Consider the following 16,846-nt stretch of genomic DNA (forward strand, 5'->3'; position numbering starts at 1 on the left):
TTGTGCATTGAGCGGTTCTTTCTGAAACTGTGTACTAATATTTATACACCTGTTCCGCAAAGGGACTATTGTCACTCCATCCTGAAGCAAGCTTGGGCAAGGTCCAATTCAATCATCCCTCTGAACTACAAAACCTTAGTGACGTTTACTAAATAGATCCCCGAATGCCAGAGGATATTAGATTCTAAAAGAGAGGGAAGCCCTGAGATCTCATCGAAGTTCGATTAAAGAGGACACAAACAGGTTCAGGCTGAATTCCAGCAAAGAGGAGACACATGTGAATACACTGAATCCAACAGATAGGGGGGGACACATGGGAATGCTAGAAATTTGAGCAAAGAGGGGACATACGAGGGGTGTTCAATAATTTTTCTACCTCAGTAGGAAAAAAAAGTTTTCACATTTTTTTTTTTCCAATAGAGTCCCCTGATAGCTCCATACACTTCATCCACTTTTCCTGCAATGACTTTAACCCCTTTGAAAAGAATTCTGTTTGACCTTCAAACCAGGAGGTCACAGCTTCCATGACGTCTTCATCTCCTGAAAACTGCTGTCCATTGAGAGATTTCTTCAAAACCCGGAACAGGAAATAATCTGAGGGAGCCAGGTCAGGACTGTAGGGTGGATGGTTCAGCTGCTGAAATCCACATTCTCAGATGGCAGCCTGTGATTGTAGCAACATGTGCACCGGTGCTTTGTTGTGAAGAAGAAGCAGGATCATTCTGTTGGTGTAACTCTCCCTGATTATGGTTGTCTTATGTGGCATGAACTCCAGAAGCAAAAGTCCTTCGTCATCCCCGAAGACGGCTGCCATGACTTTGCCCGCAGATTTTTCTGTCTTGAACATTTTTGGGGTGGAGGATGGTTTGTGCTTCCACTCCATTGACTCCATTTTGGACTCAGGATCTCTGTGGTAGACCTAAGTCTTATCTCCAGTCACCAATGATGAAAAAAATTCACTTGGCCTTCACGGAGCATCTCCAAGTTCTCCTGGAGCCTCGTTGCCTTCTGACATGTCTTCAGCATTCTTAGAACCCGTCTTGCACTAACCTTGGATATGCCTAACTTTTCATGAATTATTTTCCAAACCGTACCTGCCGAGATGCCCATTTCTTCAGCTATTCAGGAAACCTTAATTTGTCTGACAAAATTAAATCCTCGATTTTCTTGCACATTTCTGTGGAACTTGCTTCCACAGGCCATCTTCAATGGACTCTCTACCCCACTTAAACTGCTTACGCCAAAATTTTACTTTGTAGGATGATGGGGCAGACTCACCTTTACCTGCAGTCATGTGTTTTTGGATCTCCTTTGGCTTTTTCCCTTCTTTTGTGAGAAATGTTATCACATTGCTCCATATCTAGCAGTTTCTTGCTTAATTCGCAGGAGGACTCTCCTGACATCCTGTCTCTTGGAGTGTTAGACTCGCACTGAGCTGCAACTGTGCATGAGTAACCTTGAGACATGTCACAACGTGCACAGACTTGTTTCAACACGCTTGCTACTTAGTTTCATACTCAAGTAGATAAATTATTGAATGAGGCAACAATAGGCCCCCCTCGAAATGTCGGATCACAATATGATTTGGATTGATGTGGCGGTGGGAGGTCCAGTGGGCCTGGGTCAGGATGGAGATTTCCCTCCTATTTACATAAAGGCGCCCATTTCCAGAAGTATTTATTGGAAAAGTGGGAGGCTTATTGTTCCTTTAATGCCAGGCATGTAGATCAACCTATATTATTCCGGGACACAGCGAAGGCAGTATTACGTGGGGACATCATTGCATATGTTGCTACTAGAACCCGTCACATAGCGCATCGTATAGTACAGCTTGAACGTCAGCTGGTGCCGTTGAAATGTGATTTCTTACGTAATCCCACAGAGGCTAATGGTGAGGCATACAAAGCAGTGCTGGTAGCGTTAAATTCTCTCATTCATGAACGTACGAAGAAATTGTTGTTTTTTTCGAAAAATTTCATTTCCACAAATACGGCAATAAGGCGGGGAAACTATTGGTGTCCATAACTAAGAGTTGGAATGGATCTAGATACATTCCCATGTTACGGGAGGGCTCGGGGAGGATGCTGACGTCCTCGGTGGATATTTCTGCTGCCTTTAACAACTATTTCGAGGCTTTCTATGCATCCCCGGGTTCGTACACTGGTCCTGATGTGTGTGACTACCTGGAGGATGTGGGGACCCCTCGATTGACGGCGACTCAGGTGTCTCTGTTAGATAGACCTTTACACCTACAGGAGGTGCTGCAGGCGATACTAAAATTGAAGCCTTGCACAGCACCTGGGCCGGATGGTTACTCCCCGGAGTTCTTTAAGATCTTATCCTCTTCCATAGGGGGGGTCTCTTTTAGATTACTACACGGCCATCCAAGAACAGGGTGCATTTCCCCGCTACTCCAATGAAGCTCTGATTACCTTAATTCCGAAGCCCTCTAAACCGCCCACAGACATAGAATCCTATAGACCGATATCGCTATTGAACTAGTTGATACTAAAATATTTGCTCGTGTTTTGGCTGATAGGTTGGCTCCCTTGTTGCCTACTATTATCGTGCCTGAACAGGTGGGCTCTGTTCGAACTCGCCATTCACTACTCAATGTTCGCCGGGTTCTACTTGCTTTCTCTCGCGCTCAACAAACACATTATCCTGGTCTCCTTGTGGGGTTGGATGCGGCGAAAGCCTTTGACAAGGTTCATTGGCATTACCTGTTTCGGGTGTTACGGTATATAGGGCTTCCCACGAGTTATTTGGAGTCAGTACAAGCACTTTACTCCGGACCAACCGCTTCGGTGTTGGTTAATGGCGTGAGATCCCCTTCCTTCTCTGTGGGCAGGGGGACGCGACAGGGTTGTCCGTTATCGCCCCTTCTTTTTCTTTTGGACCTGGACCCTTTGCTACACACACTCCAGAGGGATGATGAGATCACGGGATTACCGGAGGGTTCTTCCCAGTTGCGGGTGTTAGCGTTCGCAGATGATCTTTTGCTTACTTTGGGCAACCCTCGTAGCTCGCTGTTTCGAGCATTAGAACTCCTAGATGAGTTTAACCTTTATTCGGGTTTGGTCCTCAATAAGCAAAAGTCTTTAGCGCTTCCGACTTTGCCTGAGGTGCGACAGTCTTGGCGGGGAGATTTTCCCCTACAGTGGGCCTCTTCCCAACTGATTTACTTAGGGGTGGTTATTCCTCTGAACCTGAATGGACTTTATAATGCTAATGTTTTGCCCTTACTACGTCGTACGGCGGCGACTTTACATAATTGGAGAAAGTATCCTCTCTCTCTTTCTGGTCGCATTGCTCTCTATAACATGATGATCTTGCCCCAATGGCTTTATATATTGCAAATGCTCCCCATTATGTTAACTACACAACACTTATCTCAACATAGGTCCCATCTTTCTACATACTTGTGGCAGGGTAAACGGGCTAGGATTTCTTTATCCAAGCTGATGCTACCGATTGCCCAAGGGGGGTTGGGTCTCCTGTGTGTGTCTAGGTTTAATCTTGCATGTCAATTACATCATATTCATGATTGGTTTTGTAATACTGCTTGTTTTTCATCACCTGAGATTGAATGTTTTCATTTTCAGCCCTACCATTTTAGTTATCTCTTACATGCTCTCCACTTGCCGGATTTGCCTTTGCTACCTTCCCACCCATTCTTACCTGCTATGCGTACAGCTTGGAAGATGTTATGTCGGCTGTTGAAGATCTCACCTTGCAGAACACCTTACCTCTCCATCGTTGGCAATGGAGACTTTCTACCTGGCTTGGATTCTGCAACATTCCAGCGTTGGTCTAGTGCGGGCCTTCAATATGTGTCCCAGGCTGTGCTACACACAGGTCTTCCGGTCCCCTTTGCCGAGCTACAGGCAATGTTTCATCTTCCACCTGCTGTTTGGTTTGCTTACCGACAACTCCAACATTATTTGCAGACTTTGACTCCGATGGCGGTGCGGGAAGCTGTTCAGACCAGTTTACAGGAGGCTCTTTGTCTTACAGCTCAGGAACCTATACCGTTAAAATTCTATCATAAGTTTTTGCAAGAATTATCCGGTGAATTGGACTTTACTACCTTGGCCCAGAAGTGGTCAGTGGATCTCCAAATACCTATTTCTGATTATATGCTCCGTAAAGGTATTCGTTTGGGGATTGCTTCTACTCTGTCATCTGTGGAAAGGGAGCGAAATTATAAGTTCTTATTACGCGCCTTTTATCCACCCAAGAGAGCTCATGTGATGGGGATAAGTGTGGGACATAGCTGTGGTAAATGCGCTCACCCAATGGCATCTTTTGGACACATGTTCTGTACTTGTCCCTTGGTGTCTGCCTTTTGGATACAATTGGTGTCCTCTGTGGCACAGCTTTGGGGTTGTTCCTGGAGGATGCATCCAAGTTTTCTCTTCACTCTACAGATTCGTTTTCACCCGCCTAGACCTGGCTGTGCGGCCTTCCTTCGGAAAACTGTGTTGCTGGGCAGGAAATGTATTTTGTTACAGTGGCTTTCGCCACAACCTCCTTCTATTCAAGTTTATTAGGTTTTAATATACCGACCATCAAGCAAATATCTGGACGGTTTACATTAGATTTAAAAAATTGACAGATAAAAGTAGTAACAATTAAAAACAGAAAGTATTAAGTAATTTAAATAATATATAGTGAACATTAAAAACAATAACAAGACAGACTTGACAGTGAGGAGAGAGGGAATGGATGGGTAAAGTTACATTGTAAGTAGGAAAAGGAGAAAGGGGGGTTAGGGAAAAAAACATGTTGGATGGGGATAAGATATATTGAATGTTTATAAAAGCGCAAAATTAAATAGAAAAGAATTTGAGAGGATAGAAATTAAGTGGAAGAGAATGCATCTCGAAATAAAAAAAGTTTTTAAGTTTTTCTTAAATTTGTCAAGGTTTTGTTCGTCACGAAGTGGTTGTGGAAGGGAGTTCCACAATGTCGGGGCAGTTACTGCAAAATTTATTTTGCGTGTGTAATAAAATTCTTTTATAGACGGAATTAATAAGAGATTTTGATTCCACAGTGGAGAGCATTAATGTTACAGCAAATGTTACTGGAACGCAAAGATATTGTGGACTTATCTACTAAAGCTGGTCGGCTGTTCTGTCAATGTTGACAGCCATTCCGTTTAACTTTTACTCCTTATATTCGAAACCGAGTTTGGAATATGTAATTTGTTTTATTCATGCATTAATCACTGGTTCTTATTTTTGGGATGATTACCGCTGCTGCTACCCCCGGGGGGAGGGAAGGGGGGGAGGTGATCGGGGGGGGGGGGGGGGTTGGGGATTGGACTTGCATTATGTCAAAATTTATTCTTCATTGTGTTTTGTGTTGATACTTGTGGTGTTGAATAAAAATGATTTAAACATAAATTATTAAATGACTCTCATATGTGGCTAGATTGAGTTCTAGTGGAGAGAAAACCTGCTTCCTGCTCTTCATATTATGATAACACATAGCAAATGAATGCAGAGAAAGACTTCCATTGTCCATCCAGTCTGCCCAACAAGGTGACCAGAGCCACGCTCACCACTCTGTGCGGTTGTCAAGGCTCTATCGTATTGCCAGTCATACATAATGGAGTCCTGGCTATAACTACATATCATCCCCAAGTATTGCTGACAGCATTCAATTTACCAATCAAGATGTCTTCCCTCCCACCTGAGCTGCAAAGCACCCTCACTTGCAGCATATGACAAAGTGATCTACAAAACTGCAGTTGCTGAAGCTTCTCCAGTTAGAGAATGACACAGGGACAAATTTTTCACCATCCCCGCGGGAACTCATTTTCCCACCCCAGAGAGTTCTTTTCCTGTCCCTGCCCCATTCCTACAAGCTCTGACCTCATCTGCACAAGCCTCAAACACTTTAAAATCATAAGAAGCAACATTCTAGAGCTCAGCTTGTGATGTCATAATGCCTCATTCCACCAATGCCTAAGCTCCGTCCTCATCTGCACAAGCCTCAAACACTTTAAAATCATAAGTGGCAACATTCTAGAGCTCAGATTGTGATGTCATAATGCCTCATTCCACCAATGCCTAAGCTCCGTCCTCATCTGCACAAGCCTCAAACACTTTAAAATCCTAAGTAGCAACATTCTAGAGCTCAGCTTGTGATGTCATAATGCCTCATTTCACCAATGCCTAAGCTCTGTCCTCATCTGCGCAAGCCTCAAACACTTTAAAATCATAAGTGGCAACATTTTGAGCTCAGATTGTGATGTCATAATGCCTCATTCCACCAATGCCTAAGCTCCGTCCTCATCTGCACAAGCTTCAAACACTCTAAAATCATAAGTAGCAACATTCTAGAGCTCAGATTGTGATGTCATAATGCCTCATTCCACCAATGCCTAAGCTCCGTCCTCATCTGCACAAGCCTCAAACACTTTAAAATCCTAAGTAGCAACATTCTAGAGCTCAGCTTGTGACGTCATAATGCCTCATTCCACCAATGCCTAAGCTCCGTCCTCATCTGCACAAGCCTCAAACACTTTAAAATGATATGTAGCAACATTCTAGAGCTCAGCTTGTGATGTCATAATGCCTCATTCCACCAATGCCTAAGCTCCGTCCTTACTGCACAAGCCTCAAACACTTTAAAATCCTCAATCCACAATATACCTTTCAATTCTTTCATTAAACTTCTTTTTCCATTTGAATATAACTCTCTCATATATCATTAAACTTTGCCCACTGATTTGTTAAACGGCCCGATAATCTAAATTTCTCGCAGACTATTCCCAGACGTTCCCTCATATCTCTTAATGTAGGTACATCTCGCATGCGCCATTGCTGAGCCAGTGTCAGTTTAGCAGCTATAAATGCCAAATCCAAAAGTTTAGATTGAGAGGATGTTAAACCTTCTATTTTCATTCCCAACACTGCCCTTTCAGCATTCAACTTAAGTGGGGTCTGGATTAATCTGCTCACATAGCCAAATACATGTTCCCAAAACCTCTGTACCCTTTGACATTCCCACCACATATGATAGAATCAGTGGCGTACCAGGGAGGAGGGGCGGTCCACCCTGGGTGCCAGCCTTGAGAGGGGTGTTCCCTGGTCCGGAAACTTCCCTTCTCACGGCCCAGTGCCAAGGCTCTGGATGGTCCCCGTGGCCCAGCATGTTCCCAGCCTTCTCTCCCTTTACCTTCCGTGAAGCTGAACAAAACTGCCGGCCTCGGCAGTGATTCAGCTACGTCGCCCGCGGCTCCCCTTCCTGCTTTCCGCGCCTGCCAATGACGCAACTTCCTGTTTCCGCCCGGGTGGATTGCAGAGGCAGACAGTTTTTTTCAGCTTCACGGAAGGTAAAAGGAGAGAAGGCTGGGAACATGCTGGGCCACGGGGACTATCCAGAGCCTTGGCACCGGGCCGTGAGAAGGGAAGTTCCCGGGCCATGACTCATAGGCCGGAAACACCCCCTCATGGCTGGCACCTGGAAAGAACATTACTAAAAATATTTTTTTACATTGGGGGTGGGGGTGTCAAAAATGATGGCAGGGGGTGTCAAAAAACAATGGGCCCCGGGTGTCACATACCCTAGGTACGCCTCTGGATAGAATGTATCTCTTCTGCATACATATAAAATTGTATGTTGTTATGTTATATCTGTCCAACATTAGCCTCAATTTCCGGATGCTGGATTTTCTTTCAGTCTTTTACAGAGACATAAGCAGAGGAAATGTGCAACAGGTCTATTGTTTATATATAAGTGGCGTTTTATTCTTTGAGACCTGCACGCGTGGTAACGGTTCATAGACAGCAACGCGGAAGACAAAGGCGCGCGCCGACAACTGAGCGCAAGACGGAGGCGCGCGCCGAAGAAAAAGACTGATTTTAGGGGCTGCGACGGGGGGTTTTGTTGGGGAGCCCCCCCCCACACTTTACTTAATACAGATCGCGGCGGCGTTGTGGGGGGGTTTGGGGGGTTGTAACCCCCCACATTTTAGTGAAAACGTAACTTTTTCCCTAAAACCCACCAAGCCCCCCACAACACCCCCACAACGCGGCACGATCTGTATAAAGTAAAGTGGGGGGGTTCCCCCCCTCACCCCCCGTCGTAGCCCCTAAAAACAGTCTTTTTCTTTGGCGCGCGCCTTCGCGCTGCGCTCAGTTGTCTGCTCGCGCCTTTGTCCCGGCACGCTTTTGACCTGACACCGTGGTAACAGTTTTATGCTGGTTGCATTGCTCCTCAGGACAGAAGACAGTAGAGTTTTCTCGTGGATTTAGGGGTGTATTATAATCCCATCTCATGTGGAAGAGCAGAAGCGTGTTCCATTAGTTTTTTTCAGCACAGGGACAAGGAGTGATCATTATTTCTTGTGTGCAATTTGCCGAGATCCCCGACACTGTTCATGAAAATAAAGATCCTGCTGCACCAAGGGAGCTGGGAGAGGGGTGAACAAAGCATCCCAGATCCTGGGTGAATTTGTCTTTCATCTGTACTTCTGTTCGAATGATGAAGGTTGTCGTTCTAAAGGATCATAGAAACTCAGCATCTGGAACCTATCAAATATTAATGAAAGAGGCATGCTTAAGGACCCACAAATACTTCAAAGATCCAGCACACACACATGCAACGCCTGATAACAGAAGGACATTTCCAAAAACATATCTTTCAGAGATGGAGGGAGAAAGTACCTTCAGAACACAATGGAGTCTTGGTTATAATCACATATTGTCTCCAATTATTGCCGACGGTATTCAACTTACCACTGGGGGTTGTGAGGCCAATGTTTTACACCACTGAAAAATGGGGATGAAGTAAGAATGATTGCCGGCCTGGTCTTGGTCCCCAACCTCTTGCTGCGGCAGCTTCTAGATATCAGAGACAATGGAAACTGTTAGACTGCCAAAGATCCCACATCAGGAATACACAAAACCTGTCAGAAGAGACTGCTATGTTTCTAGTGCAGATATACCGAAGCCTTTCAGAAGAGACCACAGAGGTCTTATTTCAGGGATGCTAAAGGCTCTTAGAAGAGACTGCCAAGCTTCTATACCAGAGATACCAAAGGCTGTCAGAAAAAAAAAAAAATTGCTATTTCAGGGACATCAAAGGTTGTCAGAAGAGACTGCAGAGTCCCTTCACCTGAGATATTAAAGGTAAGAGCGGATAGCGTAGCTGGTTTTAAGAAAGGTTTGGACAGGTTCCTGGAGGAAAAGTCCATAGTCTGTTATTGAGAAAGACAAGGGGGAAGCCACTGCTTGCCCTGTATTGATAGCATGGATTATTGCTACTCCTTGGGTTTTGGCCAGGCACTAGTGACCTGGATTGGCCACTGTGAGAACGGGCTACTGGGCTTGATGGACCATTGGTCTGACCCAGTAAAGCTAGTCTTATGTTCGTACGTGAGCCAAGTATAGGACAATCAATCCATTGTGACATCACTGATAAGGTTGGCTCTGAGGCACTGTGGAATGAGGCATTATGACATCACAATCTCAGCTCTGGAATGTTGCTCTCATTGCTATTCTTTGAGATGCTGGAATGTTGCTACTCCTTGGGTTTTGGCCAGGTACTAGTGACCTGGATTGGCCATCGTGAGAATAGGCTACTGGGCTTGATGGACCATTGGTCTGACCCGGTGTGGCTGTTCTTATGTTCTTATATGAGCCAAGTATAGGACAATTAAGCCATTGTGACATCACTGATGAGGTTGGCTCTGAGGCACTGTGGAATGAGGCATTATGACATCACAATCTCAGCTCTGGAATGTTGCTCTCATTGGGGTTCCGGAATCTTGCTATTCTTTGGAGTTCTATATGGAATGTTGCTACTCCTTGGGTTTTAGCCAGGTACTAGTGACCTGGATTGGCCACTGTGAGAACGGGCTACTGGGATTGATGGACCATTGGTCTGACCCAGTATGGCTATTCTCCATCTGGCACTACCAAGCTCCTATTTCAGAGATACCAAATACTGTCAGAAGTGACTGCAGAGTCCTTTTACCTAATGCTTATGTTTTATATGAATTAAAATTTTGATATACCACCGAAACTTACGACAGTTCTCACCGGTTTATATTAAAATCAAAATTCATAAGTAAAAGGAAAAAGAAAAGAAATCCATCAAGTAAAGGAAAGACCTGAAACATTCAATCACATTTAACACAAACAAGATGACAAATAATAATAATAATAAAAAAAAATATTCAAAATGCTGTCAGAGATTAAAGACTTTCAAAAGAGACTGGAGCACTCCTTCACCAGTGGCATTACAGGCTGTCAGAAGAGACTACCAAGCTTCTATTTCAGGATACCTCCTTTACTGACGCATAGTGCGGGTTTTAACGCCGGCAGCGGCAGCAACTGCTCCGACACCCATAGTTGCTGCCGCTGCCAGCGCTAAAACCCGTACTACGTGTTTGTAAAGAAGGGGAGACTGTCAGAAGAGACTGCAGAAGGTTGGGGGGAAAAAAAAACCCTCCCCCAACAACCATTATAGCAGTGCAGAATTAAGCCTCACGATTTGATATTTCTTGAAAGATTGGCAGCATGAAACACAATATCAGAATGCGGATTCAAAGATCATCTCCCAGCCAATCACATGATTTTAGAATTGGCAAGATGTGTTTTAGAAAAAAAATATATATTTTTTTTTAATTCAGTGATAAATGGGTATAATTACAGAAAAGGAGAATTGCTACAGGGCTAAATTTTGTTCCAAATGATTCTAACATCTCTGTTAGATGGCACAACAGTATCTGAAATGTTTGTAACTCATTTACCAGTTTGGTGATAGATTGAAATGGAAACACTGAAAACACACTCGCTCTACCGTCGGACAATGAATGTCATCCCTCCAGATCTGTAAACGAATGGCACGGGGACATTTACGATTTTAAAGTGTTCGAGGCTTGTACAGATGAAGACAGAGCTTGCAGGAATGGGGCAGGTACAGGGACAGAGCTCACGGGGATAGAGAGATCCTGCGGGGGACAGGGGACATTTGTCCCCATGTCCTTCTCTATTACGCACCTCAGATAGGCTCAGATTCAAATAAGATATTTAAATTACATCTCAATATGTGGAACTTTCTAGAAACACAATTTTGTTAGTCATTCAATGACACCCAAGAACAATCATCTTGGTCCAGAGGAAGGCTACTAAAATGGTGTGTGGTCTTCATCATAAGGCGTACGGGGACAGACTTAAAGATCTCAATCTGTATACTTTGGAGGAAAGGTGGGAGAGGGGAGATACATAATGTAAATGCGCATGAGTCGAGTCTCTTTAACTTGAATGGAAACTCTGCAATGAGAGGGCATAGGATGAAGTTGAGAGGTGATAGGCTCCGGAGTAATCTAAGGAAATACTTTACAGAAAGGGTGGTAGATGCGTGGAACAGTCTCTCGGAAGAGGTGGTACAGACAGAGACTGTGTCTGAATTCAAAAGGGCCTGGGATAGGCACGTGGAATCTCTCGGAGAGAGGAAGAGATAATGGATGCTGTGGATGGGCAGACTGGATGGGCCATTTGGCCTTTATCTGCCCTCATTTTTCTATGTTTCTATAATCATAAAGTTCTATGACATCACAATGTAGGTGTAAAGAGCCTTAGCCAATAGGAAGAGGAGGTGCAAATGTTAAGAGTCTTAGCCAATGTGGAGAGGAGATAATGGATGCTGTGGATGGACAGACTGGATGGGCCATTTGGCCTTTATCTGCCCTCATTTTTCTATGTTTCTATAATCATAAAGTTCTATGACATCACAATGTAGGTGTAAAGAGCCTTAGCCAATAGGAAGAGGAGGTGCAAATGTTAAGAGTCTTAGCCAATGTGGAGAGGAGATAATGGATGCTGTGGATGGACAGACTGGATGGGCCATTTGGCCTTTATCTGCCCTCATTTTTCTATGTTTCTATAATCATAAAGTTCTATGACATCACAATGTAGGTGTAAAGAGCCTTAGCCAATAGGAAGAGGAGGTGCAAATGTTAAGAGTCTTAGCCAATGTGGAGAGGAGATAATGGATGCTGTGGATGGACAGACTCGATGGGCCACTTGGCCTTTATCTGCCCTCATGTTTCCGTGTTTCATTGCTAGGAAACACAGTCAGTATGGGGTTAATTTAAATAGCTCACTGGAAATCATGAGAGAGAAGACTTGGGTAGAGCATTAGCATTGTGAAAAGCAAAGTTTAAAAACAGGGACTGTAATGTAAAGCAGATGGAGATGCCTCACAAGAACAGCAGAGAACTAACAAGGGATAAATTATATTGAACGATCAGATCGCTATAGAGAAAACAAGCCAAGTGTGTTTATTTTGCATCTAATCACGGTGCCTTTTGTGGACCCAGAGCTTTCATCCAGCTCCTTTAAGCTTTCCAGATCAATCAAACCCAGACTTCACAGAGCTACTGAGCCAAAAGTCTTCAACTGCAAAAAATCTTGTCCCAATTTATTTATTCACTTTTCTATACATTCTCCCAGGGGAGCTCAGAACTGTTTACATGAATTTTCCCTGTCTGTCCTGGTGGGCTCTCAATCTATCTAATGCACCTGGGGCAATGGGGGGATTAATTTTTAAGTTTTATTTTATTTTTCTTTCCAGCTTATGATTTATCTTTAATCTTATCTATTGTTTTGCCTTTTGTCTTTGTTTTGTTCTATTTCTATCATTTAAATTTCCCCCTTCTGCTTCTATTCCTTTCTCTCCTCTCTTCTACCTTCCAAAGTATTTAGATCAATGCTGTCTTGTTAAAATGTTTATTTTATTTTTATTTTTCCTCTAACTCTACTTTTCACTTCTCTATTACCCTCCAGGTACTTTAGTTAGATTGTGAGCCTTCGGGACAGTAAGGGAATTTTTCAAGTACCTTTCTTATTTCTAATCTTAATGTATATTTTCTGTAAACCGCTTAGAACCTAACGGATGTAGCGGTATATAAGAAATAAATTACATTACATTACATTAAGTGACTTGCCCAGGGTCACAAGGAGAAGCGGGGAATCTAGAAATCAAAGTGTAGTAAAAGTGAGCTAAGTCTAGGACAATCAAGCCATTGTGACATCACTGATGAGGATGGCTCCTATTGGTGGAATGAGGAGGCATTATGACATCACAATACCAGCTCTGGTGAGCAGAGGCTGAAACTTTTCACACTATTTATTTACTCAATTTTCTATACCATTCTCCCCACGGAGCTCAGAACGGTTTACATGAATTTATTCAGATACTCGAGCATTTTTCCCTGTCTGTCCCGGTGGGCTCACAATCAATCTAGTGCAGTGTTTTTCAACTTTTTTTGGGCAAAGGCACACTTGTTTCATGAAAAAAATCACGAGGCACACCACCATTAGAAAATGTTAAAAAATTTAACTCTGTGCCTATATTGACTATATATAAAGTAATTCTCTTGAATAGGAATCAAATAAACACAAAGAAAGTATTTTATAATTACTTTATTACAAAATAAAAATTATAAAATACTTTATTCAGTGCGAAACCTGGGCCTGTTTGGCTGAACACAAAGCTGATATTCTGGCTGGAATCGAAGAAAGACACACACGTAGCTCTTCGTCAACAGCTCTCAGTCTCTCTCTGTATTTGGTTTTTATAGCATACAAAAATAGACAAATATACCCTCCATCCTTTTTATTAAACCACAATAGCAGTTTTTAGCGCAGGGAGCTGCGCTGAATGTCCAGCGCTGCTCTTGACGCTCATAGGCTCCCTGCGCTAAAAACCACTATTGCGGTTTAGTAAAAGGTGACCATATTGTAAAATATAGACAGCAGATATAAATTCAGAACTGTGCATAGTAAGTGAAGGGAAGTTTTCATCTCTGGGAATTTACCCAGTTAACTATTAAGTTATTTGGGCAAATTCCTTTGAAAACTGTGGTAATACTGCCTCCACTTTGCTAAATTTAAAATAAAATCATTTTTCCTACCTTGTCTGGTGATTTCTGGTTGCACTTTCTTCTTCTGATTGTGCATCCAATCTTTCTTCCCTTCTATCAGCCTGTATGCTTTCTCTCCTCCACACCTCATTCCCTCCCCCAACGTTTTCTTCCTCTCTCCCTGACCTTTCTTTCTTTTTTTCTGTTTCTCTTCTTTCCTTCTGTTTCCCTGCCTGCCCCCTTTCTTTCTTTCTCCCTGCCGTTCCCCAAGCCACTGCCACTGCCGCTGCCATCGGGGAACAGGACCCACCAATGGATAACAGGCCCCAAAGCCGACGCCGACGCATGCTCTCCCTGACGTCAATTTTGCAATCGGAGAGGAAGTTCCGCCCAGCCAGGCAGCGATTGGCTGGCCCGAACTTCCTCTCCGACTGCAGAATTGACGTCGGGGAGAAGAAGATTTATCGGCTTGATAGATTAGATCGCCAAGACAAAGTGAGTCCTGGGTGATCGACTCACTTTGCCTTGGTGAGCTACTGGCGCCCCTGCCTCGGGCCCCCTGTCAGCTCCGGGCCCCTGAATGCAGGACTGGTAGTACTGCCCTGATGGCGGCCCTGTGACTCACCAGGCAACATCTCGCGGCACACTAGTGTGCCGTGGAACAGCGGTTGAAAAACATTGATCTAATGTACACGGGGCAAGTCTGACAAAGATGGCAAAACAAAGTTTACAAAGCATGGAAGAAGATTAAGAAGAGAATAAGCACTGTAAAAACAGTAGAACAAGCTTGGTCCCTTCTTAAGGACACAGTCACCGAGGCACAAAATCTATATAAACCGCATATCAACAAAGAATCCAAGAGGAAAAAGAACAAAGAACAGGCTTGGCTCACTGTAGAGGTGAAGGAAGCGATCAGAGACAAGAAAACTTCGTTTAAGGAATGGAAAAGGTCAAAAACAGAATAAGCACAAACAACATCAACACAGGTGCCATAAGGCGGTAAAAGGGGCCAAAAGACAATACGGGGAAAAATAGCCAAGGAGGCGAAAAACTTCAAGCTGTTCTTTTGATATATTAAGGGGAAACGACCCACGAGGGAAGCGGTGGGACAGTTGGATGACCGTGGAATAAAGGGAATGCTAAAGGAGGACAAAGAAATCGCCGACAAACTGAACACATTTTTTGCATCTGTATTTACCGAAGAGGATATACACAGCATACCGGAACCCATCAGACTATATGCTGGAAAAGAAGATGGGAAACTGGCACGGTTGACGAGGTATGCAAGCAGATTGATAGGCTTAAGAGTGACAAATCTCCAGGACCGGATGGCATCCATCCGAGGGTCATCAAGGAACTGAAAGGGTCTATAGCTGAACTGCTTCAGCTAATAGCCAATCTGGCAATCAAATCGGGAAAGATTTCGGAAGACTGGAAGGTGGCGAATGTTACACCGATCTTCAAGAAAGGTTCGAGGGGAGATCCAGGAAACTACAGACCGGTGAGTCTGACCTCAGTATCGGGAAAGATGGTAGAGGCGTTGATAAAGGACCGCATCATTGATCACCTTGACGGACATGATCTGATGAGGACCAGCCAGCAAGGTTTCAGTAAAGGCAGATCTTGCCCGACGAACTTGCTGCAGTTCTTCAAGGGAGTAAACAGGCAGATAGACAAAGGCGACCTGGTTGACATTGTATATCTGGATTTTCAGAAGGCGTTCGACAAAGTTCCACATGAACGACTACTTCGGAAAATTGCATGTCATGAAATCAAGGGTGAAATACTCATGTGGATTAAAAACTGGCTGGAGCATAGGAAACAGAGTGGGGGTAAATAGACAATTCTCAGACTAGAAGAGCGTCACCATTGGGGTGCCGCAGGGCTCAGTTCTTGGACCTGTGCTCTTCAACATCTTTATAAACGATCTGGACATTGGTACAAGCGAGGTGATTAAATTTGCGGACGATATGAAGTTATACAGAGTAGTGAAGACATAGGGGAATTGCAAAGATCTGCAACGGGACATAATCAAGCTCGAGAAATGGCCATCGACATGGCAAATGAGGTTCAATGTGGATAAGTGCAAAGTGATGCATGTCGGGAACAAAAATCTCATGCATGAATACAGGATGTCCAGGGCGGTACTTGGAGAGATCTCCCAGGAAAGGGACTTGGGAGTTCTGATCGACAAGTCCATGAAGCCATTTGCATAATGTGCTATGGCGGCAAAAAGGACGAACAGAATGCTAGGAATGATCAAGAAGGGGATCACGAACAGATCCGAGAAGGTTATCATGCCGTTGTACCGGGCCATGGTGCGCCCTCACCTGGAGTACTGCATCCAGCACTGGTCGCCGTACATGAAGAAGGATACGGTACTACTCAAAAGGGTCTAGAGAAGGGCAACTAAAATGGTTAAGGGGCTAGAGGAGTTGCCGTACAGTGAGAGATTAGAGAAACTGCTTCTTTTCCCTTGAAAAGAGGAGACTGCGAGGGGACATGATCGAAGCATTCAAAATTCTGAAGGGAATAGACTTAGTAAAGAAAGACAGACTGTTCACCCTCTCCAAGGTAGGGAGAACGAGAGGGCACTCTCTAAAGTTGAAAGGGGATAGATTCCGTACAAACGTAAGGAAATTCTTCTTCACCCAGAGAGTGGTGGAAAACTGGAACGCTCTTCCGGAGTCTGTTATAGGGGAAAACACCCACCAGGGTTTCAAGACAAAAGTTGGACAAAGTTCATGCTAAACTGCGCACTGGTCTTGACCTTGGGGCTGCCGCGTGAGTGGACTGCTGGGCAAGGATGAACCATTGGTCTGACCCAGCAGCGGCAATTCTTATGACAAAACATGGTATGGTGAGACATAGCATGATAAACAGTATTACAAAGCATGGCTAACATTGTATGACATGACTTGCAAAATGGTTAGGCAAGAATGCACGACAGAAACATAGCTC

General features: G+C 44.1%; 1 long non-coding RNA gene across 1 annotated transcript in view; it reads right to left on the bottom strand.

Moving 5' to 3' along the window:
* Nucleotides 1-8,136: 8,136 nt before the first annotated feature.
* LOC117365952 overlaps nt 8,137-16,846 on the bottom strand; it is a 141,553-nt gene continuing 132,843 nt past the window's right edge. Inside the window, exons 2-3 of the long non-coding RNA XR_004540473.1 lie at nt 8,751-8,855; nt 8,137-8,543 (exon numbers count right to left, since the gene is read on the bottom strand). This is a non-coding gene — a long non-coding RNA (uncharacterized LOC117365952). The remainder of the gene's footprint in view (nt 8,544-8,750; nt 8,856-16,846) is intronic.

The sequence above is a fragment of the Geotrypetes seraphini genome, chromosome 8, assembly GCF_902459505.1.
Source record: "Geotrypetes seraphini chromosome 8, aGeoSer1.1, whole genome shotgun sequence".
NCBI lineage: Eukaryota > Metazoa > Chordata > Amphibia > Gymnophiona > Dermophiidae > Geotrypetes > Geotrypetes seraphini.